The sequence below is a fragment of the Eschrichtius robustus genome, chromosome 16 (assembly GCF_028021215.1).
Source record: "Eschrichtius robustus isolate mEscRob2 chromosome 16, mEscRob2.pri, whole genome shotgun sequence".
In the NCBI taxonomy this organism is placed as follows: domain Eukaryota; kingdom Metazoa; phylum Chordata; class Mammalia; order Artiodactyla; family Eschrichtiidae; genus Eschrichtius; species Eschrichtius robustus.
The window spans coordinates 66,390,713-66,406,240 of record NC_090839.1 but is presented as its reverse complement, the minus strand read 5'-3'; the positions used below and the strand labels follow the sequence as shown (position 1 = coordinate 66,406,240).

The following is a 15,528-nucleotide window of genomic DNA, read 5'->3' as shown; positions in this document are numbered from 1 at the left end:
ATTCACCTGGGAAGCCATCTGGTCCTGGACTTTTATTTGTTGGGAGTTTTAAAATTACTGATTCAATTTCATTACTAGTAATTGGTTTGTTCATATTTTCTATTTCTTCCTCGTTCAGTGTTGAGAGATTGTATATTTCCAGGAATTTGTCCATTTCTTCTAGGCTGTCCATTTTATTGGCATATAGTTGTTCATAGTCGTCTCTTATAATCTGTTGTATTTCTGTAATGTTGGTTGTAACTTCTCGTTTTTCATTTCTGATTTTATTGATTTGGGCCCTCTCTTTTTCTTGATGAGTCTGGCTAAAGGTTTATCCATTTTGTTTATCTTTTCAAAGAATCAATTCTTAGTTTCACTGATCTTTTCTATTGTTTCTTTAGTCTCTATGTATTTCTGCTCTGATCTTTATGATTTCTGTCCTTCTACTAACTGTGGGTTTTGTTCTTCTTTTTCTAGTTCCTTTAGGTGTAAGGTTAGGATGTGTATTTGATATTTTTCTTGTTTCCTGAGGTAAGCTTATATCCCTTTGAACTTCCCTCTTAGAACTGCTTTTGCTGCATACCATAGATTTAGGATTGTTATGTTTTCATTTTCATTTGTCTCCAGGTATTTTTAAATTTCCTCTTCGATTTCTTCAGTGATCCATTGGTTGTTTAGTAGCATATTGTTTAGCCTCCACGTGTTAGGGGTCTTTGTAGTTTTTTCTTGTAGTTGATTTCTAGTCTCATAGCATTGTGGTCGGAAAAGATGCTTAATATGATTTAAATTTTCTTAAATTTACCAAGGCTTGTTTCGTGTCCTAGCATGTGATCTATCCTGGAGAATGTTTCATGTGCACTTGAAAAGAATGTGTTGGAATTATACAGTATATATATTTTTGTGACTGACTTATTTCACTTAGCATAAGGTCCTCAATGTTCATCCATGTAAAATGTGCTGGAATTTCCTTTTTAGTAGGGGCGAATAATATTCCATCGTATGTATATTCCACATTTTGTTTATCCATTCATCAGTGGACACTTGGGTTGCTACCACCTTTTGGCTATTGTGAATAATTCTGCTATGCACAGGAGTATATAAATATCTCTTCAAGACACTGCTTTCAATCCTTTTGGGTATATACCCAGAGTGGAATTGCTGGATCACATGGTAATTCTATGTTTAATTTTTTTTGAGGAACTGCCATATTGTTTTCCATAGCAGCTGCACCATTTTACACTCCCACCAATGATTGCACAAGGATCCCAATTTCTCCAAATCTTCACCAATACCTGTTATTTTGTTTTTTGAAAGAGTATCCATCCTAATGGGTGTAAGATGATATCACATTTGATTTTGATTTGCATTTCCCTAATCATTAATGATGTTGAGCGTCTTTTCATGTGCTTATTGACCATTAGTATACCTTCTTTGGAGAAATGTCTGTTTAAGTTGTTTGTCCATCTTTAAATTGGGTTGTTTTTGTCTTTTGTTGTTGAGTTGCAGGAATTCTTGATATATTCTGTCAATGTTTGCTTTATATATTTAGGGTCTGATGTTTGCATATGTTTGTAATTATATTCTTGGTGAATTGACCCTTTTATCATTATATAATGTCCTTCTTTATCTCTTGTAATAGTTTTTTAAATTTAAAGTCTATTTTGTCTGATATTAGTATAGCTACTCCTGTTCTCCTGTGGTTACTATTTGCACAGAATAACTTTTTCCATCCTTTTGCTTTAAATCTATGCAGGTTCTTAGCTCTAAAGTGAGTCTCTCATAGACAGCATCTAGTTGGATTCTCTTTTTTAATTCGTTCTGCCAATCTGTGTCTTTTAATTGGGGGAATTTAATCCTTTTACATTTAATTACTGATAGGGAATTGCCATTTTATTTGCTTTCTGTATGTCTTATACCTTTTTTGTCCCTTCCTTCCATACTGCCTTCCTTTGTGTTTAGATGAATTTTTTTAGTAGTGACATGTTTCGATTCCCTTCTCATTTCCTTTTTCTTTTTTTTTAATAAATAAATAAATTTATTTATTAAAAAAAGAAATTTGGGACAAGAAGGAAAGTAGATTACCAACTTAATCTAATCTTTCAGATTGCTTCTATTTTTCTTTTTTTTTTGAATTTATTTTTTTATACAGCAGGTTCTTATTAGTTATTCATTTTATACATATTAGTGTATATATGTCAATCCCATTCTCACAATTCATCACACCACCACCACCCCACCACCACTTTCCCCCCTTGGTGTCCATACGTTTGTTCTCTGCATCTGTGTCTCAATTTCTGCCCTGCAAACCGGTTCATCTGTACCATTTTTCTAGGTTCCACATATATGCGTTAATGTATGATATTTGTTTTTCTCTTTCTGACTTATTTCACTCTGTATGACAGTCTCTAGATCCATCCACGTCTCTACAAATTACCCAATTTCGTTCCTTTTTATGGCTGAGTAATATTCCATTGTATATATGTACCACATCTTCTTCATCCGTTTATCTGTTGATGGGCATTTAGGTTGCTTCCATGTCCTGGCTATTGTAAATAGTGCTGCAGTGAACATTGGGGTGCATGTGTCTTTTTGAATTATGGTTTTCTCTGGGTATATGCCCAGTAGTGGGATTGCTGGGTCATATGGTAATTCTATTTTTTAGTTTTTTAAGGAACCTCCATACTGTTCTCTATAGTGGCTGTATCAATTTACATTCCCACCAACAGTGCAAGAGGGTTCCCTTTTCTCCACACCCTCTCCAGCATTCGTTGTTTGTAAATTTTCTTATGATGCCCCTTCTAACTGGTGTGAGGTGATACCTCATTGTAGTTTTGATTTGCATTTCTCTAATAATTAGTGATGTTGAGCAGCTTTTCATGTGCTTCTTGGCCATCTGTATGTCTTCTTTAGGGAAACGTCTATTTAGGTCTTCTGCCCATTTTTGGATTGGGTTGTTTGTTTTTTACTATTGAGCTGCATGAGCTGTTTATATATTTTGGACATTAATCCTTTGTCCGTTGATTCGTTTGCAAATATTTTCTCCTATTCTGAGGGTTGTCTTTTCATTTTGTTTGTAGTTTCCTTTGCTGTACAAAAACTTTTAAGTTTCATTAGGTCCCATTTGTTTAATTTTGTTTTTATTTCCATTATTCTAGGAGGTGGATTTAAAAAGATCTTGCTGTGATTTATGTCAGAGAATGTTCTTCCTGTGTTTTCCTCTAAGAGTTTTATAGTGTCCAGTCTTACATTTAGGTTTCTAATCCATTTTGAGTTTTTTTTTTAATTTTTATTTATTTATTTATTTATTTATTTTTGGCTGTGTTGGATCTTCGTTTCTGCGCGAGGGCTTTCTCTAGTTGCGGCGAGCGGGGGCCACTCTTCATCGCGGTGTGCGGGCCTTCTCACTGTCGCGGCCTCTCTTGTTGCAGAGCACAGGCTCCAGACGCGCAGGCTCAGTAGTTGTGCCTCACGGGCCTAGTTGCTGCGCGGCACGTGGGATCCTCCCAGACCAGGGCTCGAACCCGTGTCCCCTGCATTGGCAGGCAGACTCTCAACCACTGCGCCACCAGGGAAGCCCTTTGAGTTTATTTTTGTGTATGGTGTCAGGGAGTGTTCTAATTTCATTCTTTTACATGTAGTTGTCCAGTTTTCCCAGCACCACTTATTGAAGAGACTGTCTTTTCTCCATTGTATATCCTTGCCTCCTTTGTCATAGATTAGTTGACCGTAGGTGCGTGGGTTTATATCTGGGCTTTCTATCCTGTTCCATTGATCTATATTTCTGTTTTTGTGCCAGTACCATATTGTCTTGATTACTCTAGCTTTGTAGTATAGTCTGAAGTCTGGGAGCCTGATTCCTTGACCTCCGTTTTTTTTCCCTCAAGATTGCTTTGGCTATTCATGGCCTTTTGTGTCTCCATACAAATTTTAAGATTTTTTTGTTCTAGTTCTGTAAAAAATGCCATTGGTAATTTGATAGGGATTGCACTGAATCTGTAGATTGCTTTGGGTAGTATATTTGTTTTCACAGTATTGATTCTTCCAATCCAAGGACATGGTATATATCTCTCCATCTGTTTGTATCATTTTTTTAAAAATGTATTTTATTTATTTATTTATTTATTTATTTATTTATTTATTTATTTATTTATTTATTTTTGGCTGCGTTGGGTCTTTGTTGCTGCACGCGGGCTTTCTCTAGTTGTGGCGAGTGGGGGCTACTCTTCGTTGCAGTGCACGGGCTTCTCATTGCGGTGGCTTCTCTTGTTGCAGAGCGTGGGCTCTAGGCGTGCGGGCTTCAGTAGTTGTGGCACACGGGCTCAGTAGTTGTGGCTCGCAGGCTCTAGAGTGCAGGCTCAGTGGTTGTGGCACACGGGCTTAGTTGCTCTGCGGCACGTGGGATCTTCCTGGACCAGGGCTCGAACACGTGTCCCCTGCACTGCCAGGCAGTTTCTTAACCACTGTGCCACCAGGGAAGCCCCTTGTATCATCTTTAATTTCTTTCATCAGTGTCTTATAGTTTTCTGCATACAGGTCTTTTTTCTCTCTAGGTAGGTTTATTCCTAGGTATTTTATTCTTTTTGTTGCAATGGTAAATGGGAGTGTTTCCTTAATTTATCTTTCAGGTTTTTCATTATTAGTGTATAGGAATGCAAGAGATTTCTGTGCATTAATTTTGTATCCTGCAGCGTTACCAAATTCATTGATTAGTTCTAGTAGTTTTCTGGTGGCATCTTTAGGATTCTCTATGTATAGTATCATGTCATCTGAAAACAGTGTCAGCTTTACTTCTTCTTTTCCGATTTGTATTCCTATTATTTCTTTTTCTTCTCTGATTGCCGTGGCTAGGACTTCCAAAACTATGTTGAATAATAGTGTTGAGAGTGGACATCCTTGTCTTGTTCCTGATCTTAGAGGAAATGCTTTTAATTTTTCACCATTGAGAATGATGTTTGCTGTGGGTTTGTCGTATATGGTCTCTATTATGTTGAGGTAGGTTCCCTCTATGCCCACTTTCTGGAGAGTTTTTTATCATAAATGGGTGTTGAATTTTGTCAAAAGCTTTTTCTGCCTCTATTGAGATGATCATATGGTTTTTATTCTTCAATTTGTTAATATGGTGTATCACATTGACTGATTTGCTTATATTGAAGAATCCTTGCATCCCTGGGATAAATCCCACTTGATCATGGTGTATGATCCTTTCAATGTGTTGTTGGATTCTGTTTGCTAGTATATTGTTGAGGGTTTTTGCGTCTGTATTCATCAGTGATATTGGTCTGTAATTTTCTTTTTTTGTAGTATCTTTGTCTGGTTTTGGTATCAGGGTGATGGTGGCCTCATAGAATGAGTTTGGGAGTGTTCCTTCCTCTTCAATTTTTTGGACGAGTTTGCGAAAGATGGGTGTTAGCTCTCCTCTAAATGTTTGATAGAATTCACCTGTGGAGCCATCTGGTCCTGGACTTTTGTTTGTTGGAATATTTTTAATCACAGTTTCAATTTCATTACTTGTGATTGGTCTGTTCGTATTTTCTATTTCTTCCTGGTTCAGTCTTGGAAGTTTACACCTTTCTAAGATTTTGTCCATTTCTCCCAGGTTGTCCATTTTATTGCCATAGAGTTGCTTCTAGTAGTCTCTTAGGATGCTTTGTATTTCTGTGGTGTCTGTTGTAACTTCTCCTTTTTCATTTCTAATTTTAATGATTTGAGTCCTCTCCCTCTTTTTCTTGATGAGTCTGGCTAATGGTTTATCAATTTTGTTTATCTTCTCAAAGAACCAGCTTTTAGTTTTATTGATCTTTGCTATTGTTTTCTTTGTTTCTATTTCATTTATTTCTGCTCTGATCTTTATGATTTCTTTCCTTCTACTAACTTTAGGTTTTGTTTGTTCTTCTTTCTCTAGTTCTTTTAGGTGTAAGGTTAGATTGTTTATTTGAGATGTTTGTTGTTTCTTCAGCTAGGATTGTATTGGTATAAATTTCCCTCTTAGAACTGCTTTTGCTGCATCCCATAGGTTTTGGATCGTCGTGTTTTCATTGTCATTTGTCTCTAGGTATTTTTTGATTTCCTCTTTGATTTCTTCAGTGATCTCTTGGCTATTTAGTAACGTATTGTTTAGCCTCCATGTGTTTGTGTTTTTTACGTTTTTCCCGCTGTAATTTATATCTAATCTCATAGTGTTGTGGTCAGAAAAGATGCTTGATGTGATTCCAGTTTTCTTAAATTTACTGAGGCTTGATTTGTGACCCAAGATGTGATCTATCCTGGAGAACGTTCTGTGCGCACTTGAGAAGAAAGTGTAATCTGCTGTTTTTGGATGGAATGTCCTATAAATATCAATTGAATCTATCTGGCCTATTGTGTCATTTAAAGCTTGTGTTTCCTTATTAACTTTCTGTTTGGATGATCTGTTCATTGGTGTAAGTGAGGTGTTAAAGTCCCCCACTATTACTGTGTTACTGTCAATTTCCTCTTTTATAGCTGTTAGCAGTTGCCTTATGTATTGAGGTGCTCCTATGTTGGGTGCATATATATTTATAATTGTTATATCTTCTTCTTGGATTGATCCCTTGATCATTATGTAGTGTCCTTCCTTGTCTCTTGTAACATTCTTTTTTTAAAGTCTATTTTATCTGATATGAGTATTGCTACTCCAGCTTTCTTTTGATTTCCATTTGCATGGAATTCTTTTTCCATCCCCTCACTTTCAGTCTGTATGTGTCCCTAGGTCTGAAATGGGTCTCTTGTAGACAGCATATATATGGATTTTGTTTTTGTATCCATGCAGCGAGCCTGTGTCTTTTGGTTGGAGCATTTAATCCATTCACGTTTAAGGTAATTATCTATATGTATGTTCCTATTACCAGTTTGTTAAGTGTTTTGGGCTTGTTTTTGTAGGTCCTTTTCTTCTCTTGTGTTTCCCACTTAGAGAATTTCCTTTAGCATTTGTCGTAGAGCTGGTTTGGTGGTGCTGAATTCTCTTAGCTTCTGCTTGTCTGTAAAGCTTTTGATTTCTCCATCGAATCTGAATGAGATCCTTGCCAGGTAGAGTAATCTTGGTTGTAGGTTGTTTCCTTTCATCACTTTAAAATGTCATGCCACGCCCTTCTGGCTTGTAGAGTTTCTGCTGAGAAATCAGCTGTTAACCTTATGGGAGTTCCCTTGTATGTTATTTGTCGTTTTTCCCTTGCTGCTTTCAATAATTTTTCTTTGTCTTTAATTTTTGCCAGTTTGATTACTATGTGTCTTGGTGTGTTTCTCCTTGGGTTTATCCTGTATGGGATTCTGCGCTTCCTGGACTTGGGTGGCTATTTCCTTTCCCATGTTAGGGAAGTTTTCGACTCTAATCTCTTCATAGATTTTCTCAGGTCCTTTCTCTCTCTCTTCTCCTTCTGGGACCCCTATAATGCGAATGTTGTTGCGTTTAATGTTGTCCCAGAGGTCTCTTAGGCTGTCTTCATTTCTTTTCATTCTTTTTTCTTTATTCTGTTCTGTGGCAGTAAATTTCACCAGTCTGTCTTCCAGGTCACTTATCCGTTCTTCTGCCTCAGTTATTCTGCTATTGATTCCTTTTAGTGTATTTTTCATTTCACTTATTGTGTTGTTCATCTCTGTTTGTTTGTTCTTTAATTCTTCTAGGTCTTTGTTAAACATTTCTTGCATCTTCTCAATCTTTGCCTCCATTCTTTTTCCAAGGTCCTGGATCATCTTCGCTATCATTATTCTGGATTCTTTTTCTGGAAGGTTGCCTATCTCCACTTCATTTAGTTGTTTTTCTGGGGTTTTATCTTGTTCCTTCATCTGGTACATAGCCCTCTGCCTTTTCATCTTGTCTCTCTTTCTGTGAATGTGATTTTTGTTCCACAGGCTGCAGGATTGTAGTTCTTCTTGCTTCTGCTGTCTGCCCTCTGGTGGATTAGGCTATCTAAGAGGCTTGTACAAGTTTCCTGATGGGAGGGGCTGGTGGTGGGTAGAGCTGGCTGTTGCTTTGGTGGGCAGAGGTCAGTAAAACTTTAATCCGCTTGTCTGCTGATGGGTGGGGCTGGGTTCCCTCCCTGTTGGTTGTTTGGCCTGAGGCGACCCAACACTGGAGCCTACCCGGGCTCGTTGGTGGGGCTAATGGCGGACTCTGGGAGGGCTGACGCCAAGGAGTGCTTCCCAGAACTTCTGCTGCCAGTGTCCTTGTCCTCACAATGAGACACAGCCACCCCCACCTCTGCAGGAGACCCTCCAACAGTAGCTGGTAGGTCTGGTTCAGTCTCCTATGGGGTCACTGCTCCTTCCCCTGGGTCCTGATGCACATGCTACTTTGTGTGTGCTCTCCAAGAGTGGAGTCTCTGTTTCCCCCAGTCCTGTCGAAGTCCTGTAATCAAATCCCGCTAGCCTTCAAAGTCTGATTGTCTAGGAGTTCCTCCTCCTGTTGCCGGACCCCCAGGTTGGGAAGCCTGACGTGGGGCTCAGAACCTTCACTCCAGTGGGTGGACTTCTGTGGTATAAGTGTTCTCCAGTTTGTGAGTCACCCACCCAGCAGTTATGGGATTTGATTTTATTGTGATTGCGCCCCTCCTACCATCTCATTGTGGCTTCTTCTTTGTCTTTGGATGTGGGGTATCTTTTTTGGTGAGTTCCAGTGTCTTCCTGTCGATGATTGTTCAGCAGTTAGTTGTGATTTCTGTGCTCTCGCAAGAGGGAGTGAGAGCACGTCCTTCTACTCCTCCATCTTGAACCAATCTCCTCCCTTCTTATTTTCTTTTGTGTATATTCTCCATGTATTTTGTTTGTAGTGGTTACATTTAACATCCTAAAGTTATAACAATCTATTTAAACTGATAACTATTTAACTTTGCTCACATACAAAAATTCTACTTCTTTACAGCTCCTCTACACCCACCTTTGTTATTGATGTCACAAATTACATCATTACATGTTATGTACCCACTAATATAGATTTAGAATTATGTTTATGCTTTTCTCTTTTAAATCCTATGAAAGAATAAAAAGTGGAGTTAAGATCCAAAGTGACAATAATACAGGTTTTTACTTGTCCATATATTTACCTTTACCAGAGAACCTTATTTTTCATAGGACTTTGAGTTACTGTCTAGCATCCTTTCGTTTCAACTTGAAGGAGTCCCTTTAGCATTTCTTGCAGGGCAGGTCTAGTGGTGATAACTCCTTTAGCTTTTATCTGGGAATGTATTAATTTCTTCCTCACTTTTGAAGGACACTTTGTTGTATATAGAATTTTTGGTTGACAGTTTTTTTTGTTCAGCACTTTTTCATTTCCCGCCCCCCCCCAGCTTTATTGAGGTATAATCAACTGTATATATGTAAGGTATATTTTGATATACCTACACACTGTGAAAGGATAACCATAGACAAGCTAATTATCACATCTATTACCTCACATAGTCACCAATTTTTTTTTGGTGTGTGATTAAAATACTTAAGATCTACTCTCTTAGCAAATTTCAATACAATACAATACAGTATTGTTAGCTGTTTTCACCATACTGTACATTAGGTCCCCAGAGGTTATTCATGTTATAACTGGAAGTTTGTTCCCTTTGACCAATATCTCGCCATTCCTTCCCCTACCCCGGCCCCTGATAGTCACCACTCTACTCTCTGTTTCTGCGAGTTTGGCCTTTTTAGAGTCCACATATAAGTGAGATCATGTACAGTATTTGTCTTTTTCTGTTTGACTTATTTCACTTAGTATAATGCTCTTGGGTTTTATCCATGTTGTCACAGATGGCAGGATTTCCTTCTTTTATAAGAGTGAATAATATTCTTGCATGTGTGTGTATCACATTTTCTTTATCCATTCATCTGTTGATGGACACTTAGGTTGTTTCTGTATCTTGGCTATTGTAAATAATGCTGCAATGAACATGGAAGTGAAGATATCTCTTTGAGATACTGATTTCATTTCCTCTGGATATATACCCAGAAGTGGGATGGCCAGACCATATGGTAGTTCTATATTTAATTTTTTGAGGAACCTCCATACTATTTTCCATAAAGACTGTACTAATTTACATTTCCACCAACAGTACACAGTGGTTCCCTTTTCTCCACATCCTCATCAACACTTGTTATCTCTTGTCTTTTTGATAAGAGCTATCCTAACAGGTGTGAGTTAATATCCCATTGTGGTTTTCATTTGCATTTCCCTGATGATTAGTGATGTTGAGCAGCTTTTCATATACCCATTGGCCATTTTTACAGGTATACCTTAAAGGTATTACAGGTTCAGCTGCAGACCACTGCAAAGTAAGTAAAGCGAGTCACGTGAATGTTTTGGTTTCCCAGTGCATATAAAAGTTATGTTTACACTATACTGTAGTCTATTAAGTGTACAATAGCATTATGTACACTTAAAAACAATGTACATACCTTAAAAATACTTATTGCTAAAAATGCTAACCATTATCTCAACCTTCAGTGAGCCGTAGTAGTAAAGTCAAAGATTGCTGATCACAGATCACTGTAACAAATACAGTAATAATGAAAAAGTTTGAAATATTTTGAGAATTACCACAATGTGACATACAGACATGAAATGAGCAAATGCTGTTGGAAAAATGGTACCCATAGATTTGCTTGACATAGGGTTGCCACAGATATTCAATTTGTAAAAAATGCACTATCTGTGAAGTGCAACAAAGCAAAGCACAGTAAAACAAAGTATGCCTGTGTCTTCTTTGGAAAAAATGTCTATTCATATCCTTTGCCCATTTTTAGATGGGTTATTTGTTTTTGGTTTTGCTATTGAGTTGTATGATTTGCATATTAACCCCTTATCAGATATATGGTTTGTAAATATTTTCTATTCTGTAGGTTGCCTCTTCATTTTTTTGATTGTTTCCTTTGCTGTGCAGAAGCTTTTTAGTTTGATTGAGTTCCACTTGTTTATTTTTGCTTTTGTTTCCTGTGCTTTTGGTATATCTAAAAAGTCATTGCCAAGACCCATGTCAAGGAGCTTTTCCTCTGTTTTCTTCTTGGAGTTTTATGGTTTCAGGACTTACATTTAAGGCTTTAATCCATTTTGAGTTAATTTTTGTGTGTGGTGCCAGATGAGGTGAGGGTCCAATTTCATTCTTTTGCATGTGGATATTGAGTTTTTCCAGTAACATTTATTGAAGACACTGTCTTTCCCCCCACTGTATATTCTTGGCTCTTTTGTCATAGATTAGTTGACCATATATGTGTGGGTTTATTTCTGGGCTTTCTGTTGTGTTCCATTGATCTGTGTGTCTGTGTTTTGTTGTTGTTGTTGTTTTTTGGCTGTGTTGCACAGCTTGTGGGATCTCAGTTCCCTGACCAGGGATTGAACCAGGGCTGTGGCAGTGGAAGCCCATAATTCTAACCACTAGGCCACCAGGAACTCCCCTATGTATCTGTTTCTATGCCAATACCATACTGTTTGGATTACTATAGCTTTGGAGTATAGTTTGAAAACAGGAAATGTGATGTGCCTCCAGATTTGTTCTTCTCTCTCAAAATTGCTTTGGCTATTTGGAGGTCTTTTGTGGTTCCATACAAATTTGAGGATCGTTTGTTCTATTTCCATTAAAAATGCCATTGGAATTTTGATCGGAATTGTACCCGTAGATTGCTTTGGGTAGTATGGACATTTTAACAATATTAATTCTTCAAGTCCATGAGCATGGAATATGTTTCCATTTATTTGTGTCTTCAGTTTCTTTCATCAGTGTCTTATAGTTTTCAGTATGCAGGTCTCTCACCTCCTTGGTTAAATTTATTTATTTTAAAAATTTTATTTATCTTTGGCTGCATTGGGTCTTCGTTGCTGCGCATGGGCTTTCTCTAGTTGTGGCGAGCGTGGGCTACTCTTTGTTGCTGTGCGCGGGCTTCTCATTGTGGTGGCTTCTCTTGTTGTGGAGCGCGGGCTTTAGGCACACGGGCTTCAGTAGTTGCAGCACGCAGGCTCAGTAGTTGTGGCGCATGGGCTTAGTTGCTCTGCGGCATGTGGGATCTTCCCGGACCAGGGATCAAACCTGTGTCCCCTGCATTGGCAGGCATATTCTTAACCATTGCACCACCAGGGAAGTCCTCCTTGGTTAAATCTATTGTGAAGTATTAGGCTGGCCAAAAAGTTCGTTCGGGTTTTTCCGTAACACCTTATGGAACGAACTTTTTGGCCAACCCATTATTTTATTCTTTTTCATGAAATTCTAAACAGGATTATTTTCTTAATTCTCTTTCTCATAGTTCATTATTGGTGTATAGAAGTGCAACATATTTTTGTATATTAATTTTATATCCTGCAACTTTTCTGAATTTATTAGTTCTAACACTTTTTGGTGGACTCTGTAGGGTATTCTCTATATAATAACATGTCATCTGCAAATAGTGACAGTTGTACTTCTTCCTTTCCAATTTAGATGACTTTTATCTCTTTTTCTTGCCTGATTTCTCTGGCTAGGACTTCCAATGCTATGTTGAATAAGCGGTAAGACTGGGCATCCTTGTCTTGTTCCTCATCTTAAAGGAAAAGCTTTCAGCTTTTCTTTCTTCTTGAGTCAATTTTTGGTAGTTTGTGTCTGTCTAGGAATTTATGTATTTTACCTAAGTTAACTAATTTATTGGCATGCAGTTGTTCAATGTATTCCTGTGTAATATTCTTTTTAAGGTTATCTTTTTTTTTTTTTTTGGCCGCACCGTATGGCATGCAGGATCCTTGTTCCCTGACCAGGGTTTGAACCTGCGCCCCCTAAAGTGGAAGCGCAGAGTCTTATTAACCACTGGACTGCCAGGGAAGTCCTTTTTTTTTTTTTTTTTGGAATAGGAACTATTTCCAACTCACAGAAAAGAATAGGGAGAATAAAGAAATCAACTGCCAGTAAACAAGTGTTAATATTTTGCTAGATGACTATAGAATTACTAAAGAAATAAAATATAGAAAAAAATAAATAAAACATTCAATATTAATTGAAGCCTACTTTACATTCTCTGCAATCTAATTCCTTTTCTTTCCACAAGTATCTTGAATCTTGGTATTGACATGAGTCCTTACCACCCATATTTTTATATTTTATATAAAAAAGTGAACAGCATTGTTGATTTAAAATGTTACTTGAATTATGTAGGCTTCATTCTGCACTTTTCTTTCCCTCAGCATTTTATTTTGAGATTGATTTACATTGGCACATTAGATTTAGTTCATTTGTGTAAATTCCTATGTTTAAATGTCCGCAAAATGAAAGGCATACAGGTCGTTTTCAGTGTTTGCTTTGTAAACTATGCTTTTGTGTTAATTCTTGCACGTGATTGCCTGTGGGCATGTTTCTCAAGGATGAGTATCAGAAAAGTTGAGTTGCAGAGTTTGTATCTCCAACTTTACTAGATATTGTAAAATTGCTCTATGACTGCTGGGTGTTTGGGTGTGCTCAAGTGGCTCCAGGTACCCAGCCCAGGTAGGCAGTTTTGTGAGTCATTGTGTGTGGCCCCACCCGTGGGCTTCACTTAAGATGCCCCAGTCTTGTAACCCAGGTTCTGGTTGGAGTTAACCTAGTACAAGCCGCACTGTGGATGCTGTTAACCATCCATGTGAGTAGCTACTTTGTAAAATGTGTGAGATTGAGGAGACTTGAGCGACGCCCAGTTGGGGTGAACCTCATGATTGACATGAACTAAGTCTGCTATAATCAATTGGTTTTGTCATGTATCTGAACAAAGACGTTGGAGTGAATGTACCGAGTCTACAGAAGTGATCTGGGTTCTGGGATGTCAGAAGCTTGGTCTCAGATCCACACTCTGCTTTCTTTGTAATTTCGGGCAAGACATTTCCGTTCTCTGTCCTTAGTTGCCACATCTATTAAATGGGGATAGGAAGAGTTCCTTGCTCGTAGACTTATTAAACGAGGGTTTTATTCATAAAGTGTTTGGCACAGGGCCTGGCATTTAGCAGCATTTATTTACTACGTTTGCTGCTGTTTCTATTAACCTGTCTCCACTTGCATTCCTGCGCCTTGGCGCTGTGTACCAGGGACGTGGGGAGAAGGGTGAGTGTACGCACTTTGGTTACCACCCACAGGGCCATGTCAGCAGCTTCCTCCTGGAGTGATCTGTCACACGGTCATATCCACGAGGGGCAGTCAGACAGTTGATTAGTGGCCTCGTTTTTTGTCCAAGTACACATTGTGGGGTTAGTTGTAATAACTTGTCATAAAAATTAGCAGAAGAGATAGCCAGGATGTCCAAATAGGGTTTCTTTCTGAAAGTTAATATCCATCAGAAAGGGAAGCTAAGCTATTTGAGGGGCAAAGGAATGGTCGTTGGGTGACTTGGGAAATCTTCAAGAGGGTTATGTGGCACATAGAATTGTTGGTGACATGTAGTTTACATCTGTCCTGAAGCTGGTCTTCCCTAGGTGTCATTCATTTCCAGCCATCACGAAGTGTGTGGGTGTGTCTGTGTTTACAAGTGCTTTTGTAGTCCTGTCGATCCTAGAGCAAGTGTGCTGCAGAGGATTACAAAGGTGCTAAATGATGACTGTGTCCACTATCTAAAAGGCTTTCGAAGGCCTGTATTACCCAAAGAAAACAGAATCATCTCCAGAAGTCTTAAGCCCTTTGAGGTCTGGGATCCTTAAATGCTCCGCTGTCGACCCTTCCAGACCTTGCTTCCCAGCACCTCTTGGCCAGATTCTGTCCTTCAGCCCAACTCCGGCATCTAGCCCTCGGCCTGGCACAGAGCAGGGCCTCAGCCAAAATCTCTTCTTTACTCTGACCTCACCCAAGTGGTTTTCTCTGTTTGGAATGTCCTTTACACGTCCTAACACATCTCTTCCAGCACCTTCCCTAAAGCTCCCAGTTCTGTCCCTTGCTCATTCCTGGGACTGCCTGGGGCACTTTCTGTTCCCTCGGACATGATTTTCTCTCCCTGAGGGAAGGATCTTGGCTGGTAACATGTGATGTTACAAATGTCTTAGTCCGTTGGAAGCATCGTCCACTTACGGGTCTGTTGAGGCTGCTCCCTTGGTCCCTAAAGGTAGCGGATAATGCACATTTTGCGGTAGTTAGGTAACCAGTGACCTTTCTTTTCTCCCTCTCTGAGGGTGATACGATACCCACTTTCATAGTCAGATATTGATATGAAGGTTTTGGCTGTTAGTCAGGTTTACCCATTACCATTTTATGTCATCAAAACTCTATTTTAACCATGGGCTTCTGGGTTGAAAATCAAATGCCATCTTACTAAAATAAACTGAATTCTAAAGACCATTTCTTTTGGTCTATAAAAGCACCTCATATAAATAGTTGCTTCTGAAATGTGGCTGAACTGAAGGATTACCCGGGTCTTTTGGGAATGTTGTTGGTGGCTCATTTATTACTGTCAAAGCGTGAGCCAGTTTTCCCCAGGCATGTGTGTACACACCCACCCCGGGGGACCACGGCCTTCGCCACGTCTCTCATTCGGGGTTTCCTTATGATTGTGGGAGAATGCACACGGTTTTGGTGTCAAATCTCATCATGGTCAAGTTCAGCTAGTTACCTGTTTCTATTTTGTATCCCACGATCC

The 15,528-nt window shown here is 38.7% G+C and overlaps 1 long non-coding RNA gene across 1 annotated transcript in view; it reads left to right on the top strand.

Annotated features, from left to right (window-relative positions):
* The window catches only part of LOC137778656 (uncharacterized), a 46,040-nt gene that overhangs the window by 16,478 nt on the left and 14,034 nt on the right, over positions 1–15,528 (top strand). The gene's annotated exons all lie outside the window — the stretch shown is intronic.